The sequence below is a fragment of the Papaver somniferum genome, chromosome 5 (genome assembly GCF_003573695.1).
Source record: "Papaver somniferum cultivar HN1 chromosome 5, ASM357369v1, whole genome shotgun sequence".
Taxonomy (NCBI): Eukaryota; Viridiplantae; Streptophyta; class Magnoliopsida; order Ranunculales; family Papaveraceae; genus Papaver; species Papaver somniferum.
In genome coordinates this window covers 96,393,930-96,410,708 of record NC_039362.1, presented here as the reverse complement: position 1 = coordinate 96,410,708, position 16,779 = coordinate 96,393,930, and the positions used below count along the sequence as shown (strand labels likewise).

Here is a 16,779-nt window from a genome sequence, read left to right as displayed (position 1 = left end):
AGGTGGTCCACTTAGTTTGAACACCTCGTGGGATTCTAGCTTTCTTCTGTTTCGAGCTAACTTGAGGATGTCTTCGAGTAGCTCCTCCTGGCCTCTGCTGGAGAAGGTGATCATGTTGATGTATTTGTTGTCCTGAGGTAGTTCTACTCTTTTCTTGGGGGCTACCTCAGTGTCAGCTGGTTGTATCTGCACGTACTCCATGAATTTTCCTTCCTCTATGAATCTCTGAATCATGTTCATTAGGTGATAGCATGTATCAGCTGTATGCCCATAGTACTGGTGGTATTCACAGTACTCCTTACCCTCCTTTGTTTTATTCGGTTGCTTCCCCTAGTGTTAGGGTACGGAAAGCCCGACTTTTCTCCTTCCTTGCTTAGAATATGGGATAATGTGGTGTTTAATTTTGTGTAGATCTTATCTACAAATTCTTCTCTACCGTTGCCATCTCCGTATTTTGATCTTTTGTCTCGAGAGCTGGTTCTTCCCCCGACTTCATTTTGCCTCTTAGGTATCTCCGGAATTGGTTCCAGAGAGTTGGTTCGTTGCGGAGCTATTGTTGTCTTTGCTTGTGCCCTGGGTTGTCCTTCTGACTTTCTTCAAGTCTGATGTAGCGGTCTTGGACAACCCTAAGCTCTCATTCGGAGTCAAGGGCTCGGTTGTGGATCTCCATGAAGATAGCTGAGGTTCTATCAAGTCTGTACTTATATCAATTAATGCTAATTTATGGATTGACTTTCTCGATTGCTTGGCATGTCTTCTGCCACCTGTCTGTGTATTGCATCAATGTTTCGCGAGGTCCGATAGCTAAATCAAATAGCCTATCTAACCCTGCCTTTGTTGACTTGTGATACATGTATGTCTCCAAGATCACCGTAGACAATTGCTCAAAATAGTCAATTGAGTTTGTTGGTAAATTGTCATATCATGCCAATGTTGACCCTGTCAAGCTTGCAGGAAAGTACCTACAAAGTACTACCTCATCTCATTCCCAATGGGAAAGGACACGAGTGTAGTATCGTAGGTAGGATGCTGGATCAGAGGTACCAATGTATGCCTGAAATGTAGTACTGGGAATTTCGCAGGGATAGAATCCCTTAAAATGCGAAAAGACAACGGAGATGTTGTCGCTTCCTGGAGCACCTCTTCTAGCCTTGCTCCTGCGTGACCGGTTTTCAATCCTTGTATCTCCTTCCGCATTTTCTCCATTTGCTCCATGACCATGTTCACGTTGTGAGCATCTCTAGAAAATGTATCATCATAATAAGACTGAGGGGTCTTGTAAGTTGGATCTATTTCGTTTGGATCATGTTGCGTTCTCCTGGATCCCCCTGGTGGGTTAGCCTTTGGTGGGTTAAGATCCATCCTTCGTCTTCCTGATATAACTCTGTTCTCACGCCTCTTTAACGGAGGGTGAGTTTGGGAACCTTCGATCTGTACATCCAGCATATCTTTTAGGTTCAGGTTCTCATGGGCCATCACGTGCATTGCATCCTCATGCTCCTTGTTACGGAGTAGCAAAGCTTCTGCTTGTGCTGCCATTTGATCTTCATTGTGGATTCCACCACCCTGAGGAGTGCTGTCGGCCGGATCCTCAGAGTCATCCACTCTTTCTTTTATGACCGTAGCGTCGGGATATAGTTGGATTGGGGTTAGGTTTCCCAACCCCCGCTCTGTAGGAGCTAAGGTTCTGGGTAACCCTGCGTTGGCCGCATGTGGCTTTGTTACATTAGGATGCTCCAGTAATGGCATGCCGTAAAGTGGTTGAGCTCCCGATGTTTGCCCCATCCCTTCAGCAAGAATGGGTGGCTTGTTAGCAACCGTTCTTCTTGCTATTTCACTTTGCCCGTCCTCTGCTTCTGTGCTTTGATTCGCTTGAGATGGGTTTTGAGATCTTCCTCTCGTAACTACTGGTCGTGAGCTTGTTGGTACATCACTTGGTTTCTGCATGCCTTCGGCTTTTGCTATCCTGCGGTCAGTGAAAAACGACAAAATCTGCTACTTGGGTACCTTTGTTAAAAAGTAGCAATTAATGCTCTGACATAGAAGACGGCTAAGCATCTTTTTAAGAAAAATGACTGAAATGATGCCTGGAAAGACAGGTATTAAATTTCTTATGACACCCTTGGAAAAACAACCTTAAATGTTGAAAACAATTGAAAAGGGTGCCAGGTCTTTTCGAAAGATGGGGTATTAAATGCTTGAAAAGATTTTTGCTTCCTTAAATTCTTGTTGAGATTCCTCAGTGCTCAGAGGTATTCAGATCTTAGGGATACTTTGTCGGAAATGGTTTTTTCTAGTACAAAACAAAAGTTTTAACATTTTGTGAGTGCATTTTTGCAGAGTTTTTTGTAGATCTGTAAGATTGCGAGTCTTTAGAGGCTATGAACTCCAAGAACTTGCAAAAACAATGAACGAATCACTAGAAAGTGAGATTCATCGCAGTTGAACTCAGATCTCTTCGTTAAAGAAGATGCGTAAGTTAAAATAAATGACGGAACATAAAAACTCAAGTTGGTGAGCAAAACCTTCTAGCGCCAAACTGTGACTACTAATTTTCCCATAGTCTACATAATGTATACAGCTCAGAGAATCGGATACTAAGTAGTATTGATGCCTCTGTTGAACTGATAATGCTAAGTAATAAAAGATATTCGAGGTCACAACAATAATGAAGAACAAAAATATAACGTAAATGCTACTAAGTTATCAAGAGACACAAGTGATTACGTGGTTCGACTTTCGTCTACGTCCACGGGGTAATGAGTGATTTTTTGCTTTAAGTTGTGGTGGTTACAAAGATCTTAAATGCTTCCCAAAGTAATAGACAGAACTCAAGTTGAAGTAAATACTTAAGTTCTAAACATTAAAGAGGTATAAGCTTAAGACTAGTGAAAAGGCGAGGGTACCCAAATATACCTCAAGCTAAAACTTTTCCTACCTATAAGTCTTTTCTCCTAAAGTGATTGTCTATGGACTGAGTCGAGACAATACAACTAATCGGTTCACACTTCGTTTTATCGTCTATGGATACGAGATCGAGACAATACAACAACGAAGTATGTTTACTTAATAAGAGGTTCGGACTTAACCAAAGACAATAGGATTACTATCAAGTAAAATAGGAATTAGCGTTTGTGCAATTTACTTTAAATTATAATAACAACAATTATATTTGCAAAAAATAAAAGTAAACGACACAACAAGATTTTGTTAACGAGGAAACCGCAAATGCAGAAAAACCCCGGGACCTTGTCCAGAAGTGAATACTCTCAGGATTAAGCCGCTATACAAAATCAAACCAACTCCGTATAGTTGAGACCAAGCAACTAAACATATAGTTCACCTAGTTCTGTCTGTATTCCCACGCCTCCAACTTATGAATAAGTCACGTACTTGGAACAATTCCTTTGGTTCGTGTTCCAAACAGTAGAGAAACAACAAATCTGTTTGGTATCAACTCTTTTCAACCAAGTGATGTGAGTTCGGCAAAGGCTCTTCTGTTTATCTCAATAAACTCCTTCGTCAGGTTCTTAGATCTATCTTATGATCAACTACCAAAGGTCATTGTTAAGATTTTGTAATCAATACTTTTAATCACAAAGAATTGTATTGATGTCGATCTACACAACTAATCAATCTAATCTACCACAAGGATAAACCGATTATAGTTGGATCCTCTATATCGAAACAAGTATTGTGCACACCAAAGATTATGAACCCCAAATCAGAAATCTTCAATATCTTCTTTGTCTTCAAATCTTCTTAGATCTTCAATAAACGCCTGCACACAAAAACTTGAATCTCTTGTGATCAATCACGCACAGAACGGAGTCTGTTAACAATGGATTATCACAAGACGTCTTTAAATCTACAAACAGTCTAAAGATCCCTGTCGAAATTTCGATATAGTTTGAGTGAATCTTATATCAAAAGAGAAGATTCTCAAGCATAAACAAACTAGGTGCAATCAAAGTTCAACCTCCGTTAGTCAATCAAATCAATCGAAAACAAAAGATAAACCGCAATTATCTAGTTTCCAACCAACGGTACTAATAGAGCTTGTCAATCCTAAAGAAGAATTTAAACTGAGCGGTCGTAAGAGATGTCGCCTAATTTGGTTACTCTCCTCTCCGAATAGGCGGCTTTACCAGTAATAACACAATCGAGGAAGTTTTCTATCACGAAGGATTAGTTTGCTAGAAATGCAAACTTCAAGTATTTATAGACAAGGAAGTTTGGACACCAAGGAATTTCCAAAACCGAAAATATTCTCAAGATATGCAATATATTCCAAATTCGGTTTCCATAATTCCTGGAAATGTTCTGTCCAAAATATTGACCGAAAATCTCTTTGGAAAATCTTCAACTAGTAAATGCACATTACTAATTCTCATTTTCCTAAAATAAAATTAAAAACCTTAAATAAAAGATTCTTAACTTATTTATGTTTCGATCCTGGGATTTTCTTCGTTTAGTTATTAAGGAATAACTTTGAACAGTTAAAGATTAGCGTTACTGCACATGTTCAAAGTATGTCGACATCCTTACACTGTAAGTCTTTTTTCATACTTATAACCTTGAAACCGATTTGCCACACTTACAAACAAGTTTATAATTGGTTCATTTGACTTTCAAGTACTATGTGATTGATCAAGAACACTCAATCACAAATCATGGGTTTCATGGTTCTATCAAAACAAGTTTTGGTTCTACCTCCACGTGAGTATTGTGCATAGTCACACTAGATTTCCAAAATTTGGTTGACTAAGTACTAGGATCGGTTCCCCACATATGTATGGTATCTAACTTGAATGTGTTGCACATGTCCATAAGATCGGTTCCCCTTTCAGCTAAAACATGTTGCACCCCGTATAAGGATCGATTCCCCTTTGTGATGTGTTGCACCTCTTACTAGGATCGGTTCCCCTTTACCCAGAGTCGGTCTTACACAAAACCACAAACTCGATCATACCATCTCAGGTGATTACTTAAGATTGGTTTCACTAATAAAAGTCATACTAATACAAAAGTCAGGCCTTTGTGAATATTTTTAGCAAGAAAACAAACAAGTCATGAGTGGTTATACTAATCACACATATTGGTTGTTCACAAGATATGCAATGAATATCAATGCCAATAACGCCTGGAGGTTTCCTTTTCGATTCACAAAACAAGTTCATGAATTTACTTCCTTAAAACACATGTAAAAACATTGTTTCCTAGGATGGAATCCTCACCTCATACCCATACATAATCACAATAGCATTTAAACGATTATGTCGATGTATTATCTACAAAGTTTAATGGTTAAGCAATAAACCTCGTATTGTATTCCTTAATACTATGTCTATCTAGAGTGTTCATGCTTCGCAGTTTTGTTTTCAATATGCACGACTTGAAAGATACGTTAGGGAATGAAACAGTTCAAGTCAAATATCACTAACCTCAAGTGGAAGGATGATGTTGTCGTTGTAGCTTCTTACTTGTTCACTTCTTCAGGTCTTCGTAATACTTGTAATGTCTAATATCCTAATACTTTCAAGCTAACCTATACGAAGTTGACTCTAGTACATAATCAAGCGACTCTTTAAATGAGTTTTGATTCACTAAAATATGACAATCAAACTTGACATACCAACGCTTGGTGGGTTCAACCGAGCTATGCTCTAACAATCTCCCCCTTTGTCAATTTTAGTGACAAAACTCTTACATCATATGGATGAAAAAAATTACAAGAATTCATCACACATACGCTTGATTCCCGAATTCAACAACACAATAACCTGTATACATTCAATCCTTAAATTCTACTGTTGACATTATAATAACAAAGAATATTACTCCCCCTAAAGGTAAGATAGGTAGATTTTATCAATCCGCACGTCTTTGTTATTCCTTTGTAATGATATGTTACTCCCCCTTAGTCTATGCTTTCACTCTTTCGTTAGATTAACGTTTAAGCACCAATGTCCTTTTTCTTAGTGATACCAATCAATATAAAATCAATGCCAGTATCACTTGTTTACTCCATATATTTCTCCCCCTTTTGTCACAAAACGACAAAGAAACGAAAAAATAAAGGACAAACCGAAAAGAATCTTACAAATATCAAAATAGACTTGCAACCTATAGAGTTAAGCAGGAGGGTTCCACACACCATTTTTGATAACCAATATCAAAACCGAAACTATAAAGTAATTATGTTTTGATATGTTATCAAGGAAATAATTGCCCGAAGCAATTTTCCCTAATAGTTTAGCAAACCCAAAATAAACTAAGAACCTTAGTTCCTTTGCTAAACCGATTGTACAAATACAATCGCTTGTTCGATAAGACCAAAATAAAGATAACTCTATTTTTCTTATCAGGTTCTAATCATCCATATAACTTATACCTTTAACTTTTAAACAAGACAAGTACTAGGTTAGTTAACTAGCATTTCCTTTTAAGGCATTCGATTAGACTTGAATAACCGAAACCTCCACTTTGATAAGTCTAACTAAGATCAGAATTAACTTAGTTTCTCTTATCCGTAATCGAATTGGACTAAACAATTCATCTCGTAAACCTTTTCTTTCGTTAATCCATAAAAAATTCATACAAACCAAAATGAATCAACTTGCATAATTATTCACCTCAACCGGAAGCAATTGAAACAACATAGACATTAAAGCACCGCAATTCCACCGAAATTTTGTAAGCCTAAGCAATTGATTCCACACAATAAAGCAAGATAACAATAGTTTTTCTTAACCGGAAACAATTGAATCACACACACATCCATACACACATAATGGAATAAAACATTAATTTTACCGAAATTTTGTTAAGCAAAAGCAATAAATATATGAAATAACATCAGGCTTTTCTTAAACAGGAAAAAAATTAACTAACAAGATTGTTACCTCAAATTTCGCATCCTCTTCTCCAATATGTTTGCATCTTCTTCCAGGGAGAATTGATATCGAAATATCATTATGTTGTTATCCTTATGCAAAACAAAAGAATAACAACGACCAACCTTTACCAGAGAAAGGTTGAAAACCGGTTTTTAACTATTTCAAGCAAAAGTTGAAAACCCCGAAACACATATGTTTTTATGCTAAACCAAAACCGATTCAACATATTGTGACTTTTTCACATATTGTTTCTATCAGAACCCCTCGTGATCCTTTGATAAAGCCTACCAACATGGGATAGAACTTAATCCTGCTAAATCAAAAAGTCACCCAAACCATAAGGGTTCACAACATTATGAGATCGAATATCAAGGTAATAAAACCGAAATCAAACATCCTATAAACATACATAGCAATAAGAAAGCATTCAAGCACAGGCTATGTAAATCAAAAACAATCATAAGAAAAATTATAAATCAAATAATTTTATTCATAATAGACTTAGTACAATTATTGAAAGAAATAAAAAATTGATGTCTATTTCCTTTTGCAACTCAGTCCTTCATATCAGTGTTTAATGAAGGCGGATTACTATTTTCAGTATCCAGCTTGTGAATTTCTTCAAGTAGAAAACCTTGTTGCTTGACCAGAATTTCTTGCAGGTGAGAAATTTTTGTGAAGGATTCTGCAAGAGCATGTAATTTTGTCTTTGATTGAACATAAAAGTGTGTCAATGCTTCAATAAACTGGTTTTTCCTCAGCGTATTCTCTCTTTCCTTCTTGCTAAGCCAGTATACCCTTTTGATTTTACTCTTAATATCAAGAGAAGATCCAGACTTAATCTTAAGTTGATCTTTCTGATCTAGTATCTTGCCATAAGAAGATGTTGGATCCAGACTCATGGTTCGGACAAGGAATGACCAAAGAAGGAGAAGGATCTTTTTATAATTTTCATACTTCCGAAAATATAATATTCTTATAAATCTGAATATATCAAGTATTTTCAAATACTAGATTTTATTCCCATAATCTACACATAAGTGCCTTGATTTTCCTTCTTCCTCACTCAATTCGGCACACAAGGTGAGGAAAGAATTCTAATACCGATCAAGTGGTACTAGTATGAGATTTTCTCTCATTATGGGGTTTCGAACAACCAGAGTGTCCTTGATCTAGTATCGTATGAGAAATTCTCTTCTTGTTACCCCGAACTAGCGAAGTATCTTGAGATTGACTTGGGTTGCCTATGCAACTTTTAGCAATTCTGTTTTTGAGACAATTTTTGAATCTTGTCTTATTTTTCCCTTTAGCATTAGATGATTTTATAACATCGGAAGACATGTCCATCTTTAAATTGGGTAAATCATTAATGGAGGAGGAAGAAATAAGATTGACAACTAATGCAATATTAGTTGTTTCCTCTTCTTCAGAATCGTATGAATCAGAGGTCTCATCTAGAGTTAGAGCCAAAGCCTTGGTTCGAGTGTATTTCTTAAGATTGGGACAGTCTTTAGCAATATGACCAAACCCTTTACACTTAAAGCATTGCGGTTGATATTCATCATCTTCTTCATGATCCTTTTTGACAGGAACTCGATCATGTGGACGAGAAGATCGATGAGTATCCTTTATGAATCTCTTATTTCTTTTCTTTAAGAGATCTCGAAATTGTCTGGTAATCAATGATAATGATTGTTCAATTTCATCATCACAATTTTCTGCAATCTGTTCATCTGAATCATCCATCTGTCTATTCCTCTCCATTGGAGCTTTCGGAATTTTTGCAGCTTTAAAAGCAATTCCTTTATTTTGAATAGACTGTGATTCATGATCAAAGATCTTTAACTTTCCAACGAGTGTGCTTCGTGAGAGAATTGAGAGATCATTTGCTTCTATGATTTCATGCTTCTTAGAATCGTATCTTGGTGGCAACGATTTGAGAATTTTGCACACTATATCTTTTTCAGAGATAGTCTTTCCAAGAGAGAAAGAGGCATTAATTATCTCAGAGAGTTTAAGATGAAACTCTTCAAAAGTGTCATTATCATCCATTCGAAGGTTTTCCCAATCAGACGTAAGAGTTTGAAGTCTAGATTCTTTCCCTGAAGTGTTTCCTTCGAATACGATCTGAAGATTATCCCAAGCTTCTTTCGAAGTTTTACATGTTGATACATGATGTTGTAGATCACGACTTACAGCATGTATTATAGCATTCAAACCATCTGAATTCTGCTTTGCAAGCGCCTTTTCTTCGTTTGAAAAATTTACTAAGCATTTAAACTCAGTTTCTGAATTATCTATCTTTGGACGAATATAACCATCGACGACTAATATCCAAGTATTAAAGTCTCGTTATTGAAGAAAAGATCTCACAGCAGATTTCCACCATAGATAGTTTGTTCCGTCAAATCTTGGTGGTACGTTTATTGAAGTCGATTCATGAGAACTCGATTTCATTCTTATAAGTTGGATCGCACCAAACACAGATTGTTAGATATTTTTGTGTTTTCCTGCTCTGATACCAATTGAAAAGGCGAGGGTACCCAAATATACCTCAACATAAAACTTTTCCTACCTATAAGTCCTTTCTCCGAAAGTGATTGTCTATGGAGTGAGTCGATACAATACAACTAATCGGTCCACACTTCGTGTGATCATCTATGGATACGAGATCGAGACAGTACAACAACGAAGTATGTTTACATGATAAGAGGTTCGGACTTAACCAAACAAAATAGGATTACTATCAAGTAAAATAGGAATTAACGTTTGTGTAATTTACTTTAAATTATAATAACAACAATTATAATTGCGGAAAATAAAAGTAAATGACACAACAATATTTTGTTAACGAGGAAACCGCAAATGCAGAAAAACCCCGGGACCTTGTCCAGAATTGAATACTCTCAGGATTAAGCCGCTATACAAAATCAAACCAACTTCGTATAGTTGAGACCAAGCAACTAAACCTATAGTTCACCTAGTTCCGTCTGTATTCCCACGCCTCCAACTTATGAATAAGTCACGTACTTGGAACAATTCCTTTGGTTCGTGTTCCAAACAATAAAGGAACAAAAAATCTGTGAGTTCGACAAAGGCTCTTATGTTTATCTCAATAAACCCCTTCGTTAGGTTCTTAGATCTATCTTATGATCAACTACTAAAGGTAATTGTTAAGATTTTGCAATCAATACTTTTAATCACAAAGAATTGTATTGATTCTGATCTACAAAACTAATCAATCGAATCTACCACAAGGATAAACCGATTATAGTTGGATCCTCTATACCGAAACAAGTATTGTGCAGACCAAAGATTATGAACCCCAAATCAGAAATCTTCAATATCTTCTTTGTCTTCAAATCTTCTGAGATCTTCAATAAACGCCTGCACACAACAACTTGAATCTCTTGTGAAGAATCATGCACAGAACGGAGTCTGTTAACAATGGATTATCACAAGACGTCTTTAGATCTACAAACAGTCTAAAGATCCATATTGAAACTTCGATCTAGTTTGAGAGAATCTTATATCAGAAGAGAAGATTCTCAAGCATAAACAAACTAGGTGCAATCAAAGTTCAACAACCGCTAGTCAATCAAATCAATCGAAAACAAAAGATAAACCGCAATTATCTAGTTTCCCACCAACGGTACTAATAGAGCTTCTCAATCCCAAAGAAGACTTTGAACTGAGCGGTCGTAAGAGATTTCTCCTAATTAGGTTACTCTCCTCTCCGAATAGGAGGCTTCACCAGTAACAACACAACCGAGGAAGTTTGCTTTCATGAAGGATTAGTTTGCTAGAAATGCAAACTTCAAGTATTTATAGACTAGGAAGTTTGGAAACCAAGGAATTTCCAAAACCGAAAATATTCTTAAGATATGCAATATATTCCAAATTCGGTTTCCATAATTCCTGGAAATGCTTTGTCCAAAATAATTACCGAAAATCTCTTTGGAAAATCTTCAACTATTAAATGCACATTACTAATTTTCATTTTCTTAAAATAAAATTATAAACCTTAAATAAAAGATTATTAACTTATTTATGTTTCGATCCTGGGATTTTCTTCCTTTAGCTATTAAGGAATAACTTTGAACAATTAAAGATTAGCGTTACTGCACATGTTCAAAGTATGTCTACATCCTTACACTGTAAGTCATCTTTCATACTTACAACCTTGAAAGCGATTTTCCACACTTCCAAACAAGTTTAGAATTGGTTCATCTAACTTTCAAGAACTATGTGATTTATCAAGAACACTCAATCACAAATCATGGGTTTCACGGTTCTACCAAAACAAGTTTCGATTCTACCTCCATGTGAGTACTGTGCATATTCACACTAGCTTTCCAAAATTCGGTTGACTAGGTACTAGGATCGGTTCCCCACATATATATGGTATCTAACTTGAATGTGTTGCACATGTCCATAGGATCGGTTCCCCTTTCTGCTAAAACATGCTGCATCTCATGCAAGGATCGATTCCCTTTTATGATGTGTTGTACCTCTTACTAGGATCGGTTCTCCTTTACCCAGAGTCGGTCTTACACAAAATCACAAACTCGATCATACCATCTCAGGTGATTATTTAAGATCGGTTTCACTAATAAAAGTCATACAAATACAAAAGTCGGGCCTTTGTGAATAGTTTTACCAAGAACACAAACAAGTCATGAGCGGTTATACTAATCACACATATTGGTTGTTCACAAGATACACAATGAATAACAATACCAATAACGCCTGGCGATTTCCTTTTCGATTCACAAAACAAGTTCATGAATTTACTTCCTTAAACACATGTAAAAACATTGTTTCCTAGGATGAAATCCTCACCTCATACCCATACATAATCACAATAGCATTTAAACGATTATGTCGATGTCTTATCTACAAAGTATAATAGTTAAGCAATAAACCTCGTATTGTATTCCTTAATACTATGTCTATCTAGAATGTTCATGCTTCACAGTTTTTTTTTCCAATATGTATGACTTGAAAGATACGTTAGGAAATGAAACAGTTCAAGTCAAATATCACTAACCTCAAGTGGAAGGATGATGTTGTCGTTGTAGCTTCTTACTTCTTCACTTCTTCAAGTATTCGCAATACTTGTAATGTCTCATATCCTAATAATTTCAGGCTAACCTATACGAAGTTGACTCTAGTGCATAATCAATTGACTATTTAAATGAGTTTTGATTCACTAAAATATGACAACCAAACTTGACATACCAACGCTTGGTGGGTTCAACCGAGCTATGCTCTAACAACTAGATATTTTCTCCTAGATAATGAATGCCCTTAATTTGTTGGTCAAGCTTGGTATTTATAGCCCCTTCTGCTCCAGGTATATCTTTGTTGTCTTTGGATCCACCGTTCCGTGATATACCTTCCGTACAAATGGTACCTTCGTTCTCCGCACGCTTTCTCCAGTCGGACTCTGCCATCTCAGCTGACCCACGTTCCTTCGGGGACTTCCCATCCTCAGTACAGATTGTACCTTCGTTCACCGCTAGCCTTTTCCAGTCAGATTCCGCCACATCATCTCTCTCCACGTGCTTTGGTTATGCGTGTAGATAAGAGATTTGTGCATTTAGTGCTGATTAGATATGTCATCTACCTCTGTCCCTTCGCCAGCGGCCTCTCTCTAGACTAGGATTTACTGTCTCCATCTTGGCCGTCGAGGTATCCCTCATTGGGATGAGATAAAGTAGATCTGCGAAGGTATACCCTGATACTCAGGTTTCTCTGTATAGCGAGGGCTACACAGTTATCTTGTACACGACCACTAAGATCGTGATACGTGCTCCGCGGAATATTGGTATTCACATGTTTGATAAAATGTTTGAATCAGTTACAGATATGTAGAATGTACAATTTAGTTTATAGCCCAAATGGAAGCATATTTTATGGTTATCATCCATGTTTTTGTTATATTATTGCTCTGATTTTTATGTTGAGATACACAAATAGACATGATAGAACAAGAATTAATTGAAAATTTATTGCCCCTCTTATTTTTTTAGGTTTATAAAAAGAACTAAAAAAATGGCCTCATCGTGAATTCGAAGGGGTGATCGACTGCCAAGACAAGAGGTTGCAAAAGAGATAGGCCAAAATATTGTGGAAGAGAGTGAAAAAGATGAAAACAATGAGGATTTGTATATGAAAGAGGGAAACAGTGATGAGGTTGATGATGTCAATGGTGATAAGGATGATGAAGACATCAATATTTATGAGAATGACAGCGAAGCCGTGCGGTCAACACAAAACGAACTTTTCTTTCGCCTTTTATTAAAGAATACCGTGTGCTTGCCGCATATAAACGGCATACGCCTATTTTTGAAAGGATTTCTCTTTGCTAAGAGAAACCCGATAAAAAAAATGAGAATGATGATAAGGTGACGAAAAGAATATAGGAAAAATGGTGGTTGAAGCAAGTGAACTCTCCAAACTATTTATCCACATCTTTTGCGCTACCATAAAGACCACATTCCACGCTAGTATCACTACATGAAAACCTCAAATAGCTGAATGGGCCAAAATTGTCGGGCTGAAGTAGATTTTGGCTACAACTAGGATTTGCTGAGTGAAATTGACAGTTAGATCTAGTGTTGGTCAAGCCATTCATGCCATGGGGATTTTCCAACACTGCAATCGCCTGAAGTTTGGCCCACTACAAGTTTGTGAAAAAACTGGACGTGACATAAACTTGGTACTTCGAAAATAAGCAGCGGCCATGTGGTTGCTTAGGCTATGGTCGACTCCATTTGAGAGTTGGAAAAGTATATTCAATCAGGGAAATAAACTTGGTACTTCGATAATAAGTAGTGGTCATATTTCTTAGGTTATGGCTTACTCCATTGAGTTGGAAAGTTATTTTTGATCAGTTGGATAAAGATTCAGCCACTCGATATGGTAGAGGGTAGGCAGTCGGTTATATTTTAAACGACCAAATGTGAGACTTGGAAAGTAACTTTTAATGAGTTGGAAGATCGATAAACAACTTATAGTGGTAGTTACTAAGTAGTGGGGTTATATTATGCCAAGTTAATGTGGTTGATGGTAGAATATGTTTAACCAGTCGGGATGGATGATTTTGCCTTTGATCTTGAAAAGACGTATTTGCTCGTTACCCAAATTTCACCATCTACAATGACTTTATTTACAGAATAAATCAATATTCACCTCTGTAAAAAGTTCTTATAGTAGAGCCAGCGCTTGTTGAAATACTCCCAAATATTATAAATTTTTTACAGGAAAAATGTCAAGCCCCTATATGAATTTACTACTACTATAAAGAAATTTGAGTGTTCTCTAGTATTATATTTCACATCTGAATTACTGAAAAGAATCTTATATCAATAATCATATTGCATTGAATGATAATTATTCATTATAGTGCCTTTGCAAGCCTATATAAAATTATGTAGGAAGTTGCGCATGAATATACCTGATGAAACACCGTGTCCAAATTGTCATCTTATAATCTTGTAGTCTCAAACAAGTTATGGTAGGATAGAAAGGAAAAACGAGGACTTTCCAAGAAGTCACCCATCTTGGTATTGCCCCCTGTTTTCGAAAAGGAATGGATGGTATTCAACCAAACTTATGTACACAAGAACTCTAAAATCGGTCACCCATCGTGGTACTGCCCTCGTCCTCTGTTATTATATTGATTGCTCACCACGCCTATCGCGACTCTATTTTCATAAGGAAATGGATGGATTTACCTTTGGCTCGCCACACCAATCACTTACACTCCTCCTTTATCCTGGCTTGCGACATGTTACTAGCCAATACCTTACCTTGTCCGATCTTAAGAATCACATTTCTCATGATTGGTTGTACAAAAAACCTAATAATGGTCTTGGAATAGCAAAACCCTATTTTTGGGCTTAAGAATGGGCCGATTAAAAAGATCTTTTGTTTTCCCAACTTGGCCGGCCCCAAAATTAATTTCAGGGAAGAACAACTTGATCGGCCAGCCCTCTTCTTATATAACCAAGTTGGCTGGCCAACTCACGGTTGACCAGGTTGGCCAGCCAAACTCCTTTACAACCCGCGAATGTCGCAGCTGGTGAAACAGAAGTCTACATCACAAATAAACGTTGCAATTATAAGTTTAAAACCTATGACGAGTGTCCTACCCCTATGTTAAAGTTGTAAAAAATCATTGTAAACCTAGGGATGGATCCCACCCCTTTGTAAACGTTGCAAACCTAGGGATGGTGTCCCACCCCCTCCATATACGTTGCAATTTCTTTGAAAGGGACATATAACATTCTTTCCTTATCGAATTTGTGTGACTAGCACATGCGACAAGCGATGTTCTTCTTAGCTCATGTGCCTTCCCAAATTCGACGGATTACGTGAGTCGTCCACTACTTTGGCCGGGCATTAATGTCTTCACAACATAAGACTTACACGATGAGTTATTATTCATAAAAAGACGTCCCTCCATAAACACCTTTTTTTCTCCACTTCCCATATATGACAAGCCATATGTGTTTGACCACATGTGTCTGGCATGCTAATCCCTATTTCCATAGAACGTGACTTATCACATGCGACTGACCATATGTGTCAGGCACGGTAAATCCCAAAACATTTGCTTGTCATATGTGACTTCCTACACATGTCAGGATACATATAAATTGTATATGTATGACTTTCATATATATACAATTTATTTTATACGACTGATTATAAATAACTTATCGTAACACCTGGACATGGATGTCGTATTCCATATAGCTAACATACAAGTCTTGTTATATATGGTAATCACTCTAGTTCTCATGTAATTTCTTCTCCTATTTTTGATGACCATCCATCACCTCACGTTGATGTTATGAAGTAAAGTGATTGACTCACTCAATGACCATATCAGGCATCACCTGTTCACTAAGACATGTCATGCGGATTGATATACCTAAACTCTTATTGCACATTTGAGTTTTTCAGAGACTTGACATAAGTATTAAATAACTACGTATTTATTTTAGTTTTCCTATTCTCCACAAGTCTCTCCATTCTTGTCAAACTCATCAATACTTATCAGATAAGACAAGTCCGTAGCCAATTGATCTATTATGCAAGTCTCATCTGACTTCAAATTGTAGTATTTAATTTTATTAAAAATAATATGAGACATCAAAGATGTCATAAATGGGGGATATTATTTTTGGTATTGGTCTGGCCTTCTAAGACATACAGTGTAGCAATACATCCATTACGAGCAAGTATCGGGATGTGTGAACTGTTGACAGAGTAGAGAAGTAACAGGTTTGATACCGTGCAGTCTTCCCTAACAAATGGGACGCAGTTTTCAATATATTCACCACGACCTCCACTTTAACACTATTTCACATCTTCTACTTCTTACGACCATTTTCCAAACACAACCATGAAAATTCTCAACCGAAAACGTTCTCAACCAACATCATATTTTCTAAAAGCAACGGAAACAAGTTACATATGTGGAAGCAAAAGAGTTTGTCCATTATGTTTCATGAATGACCATATTATGATGTAATTCCATTTGATGTATTCTAAGTATACGCATGTAGGTTGTTCAGCTAACAAAAAGGTCCTTGAATCACAACCAAAAAAGCTCGGGCATTTGCAATGTCAAGATCCTAACTGTCGTGAGGAACCACGAATGTTAGTTTATGTTATAAAGGAGCAAGAAGATGAAAAGATAGCTGCATTGTGGAAAAGCTCAAAACTTGAAGTCATGTTGAAGAAGCCACTGCAAGACCAATGCGCGGAAGTAAAGTCTACAAAACAGATGATTAATGAATGGTCAAGCCTTGGTTGCAAATATTTTATGCATTTGCACATTTTAACAGAAGAAGACACATTTGGA

At 36.8% G+C, this 16,779-nt stretch overlaps 1 non-coding gene across 1 annotated transcript; it reads left to right on the top strand.

The window, feature by feature from the left end:
• Positions 1-13,158: 13,158 nt before the first annotated feature.
• Positions 13,159-13,279, top strand: LOC113284730. Its single transcript, XR_003328353.1, has one exon. It is a non-coding gene; the product is annotated as a U5 spliceosomal RNA (small nuclear RNA).
• Positions 13,280-16,779: the final 3,500 nt, after the last annotated feature.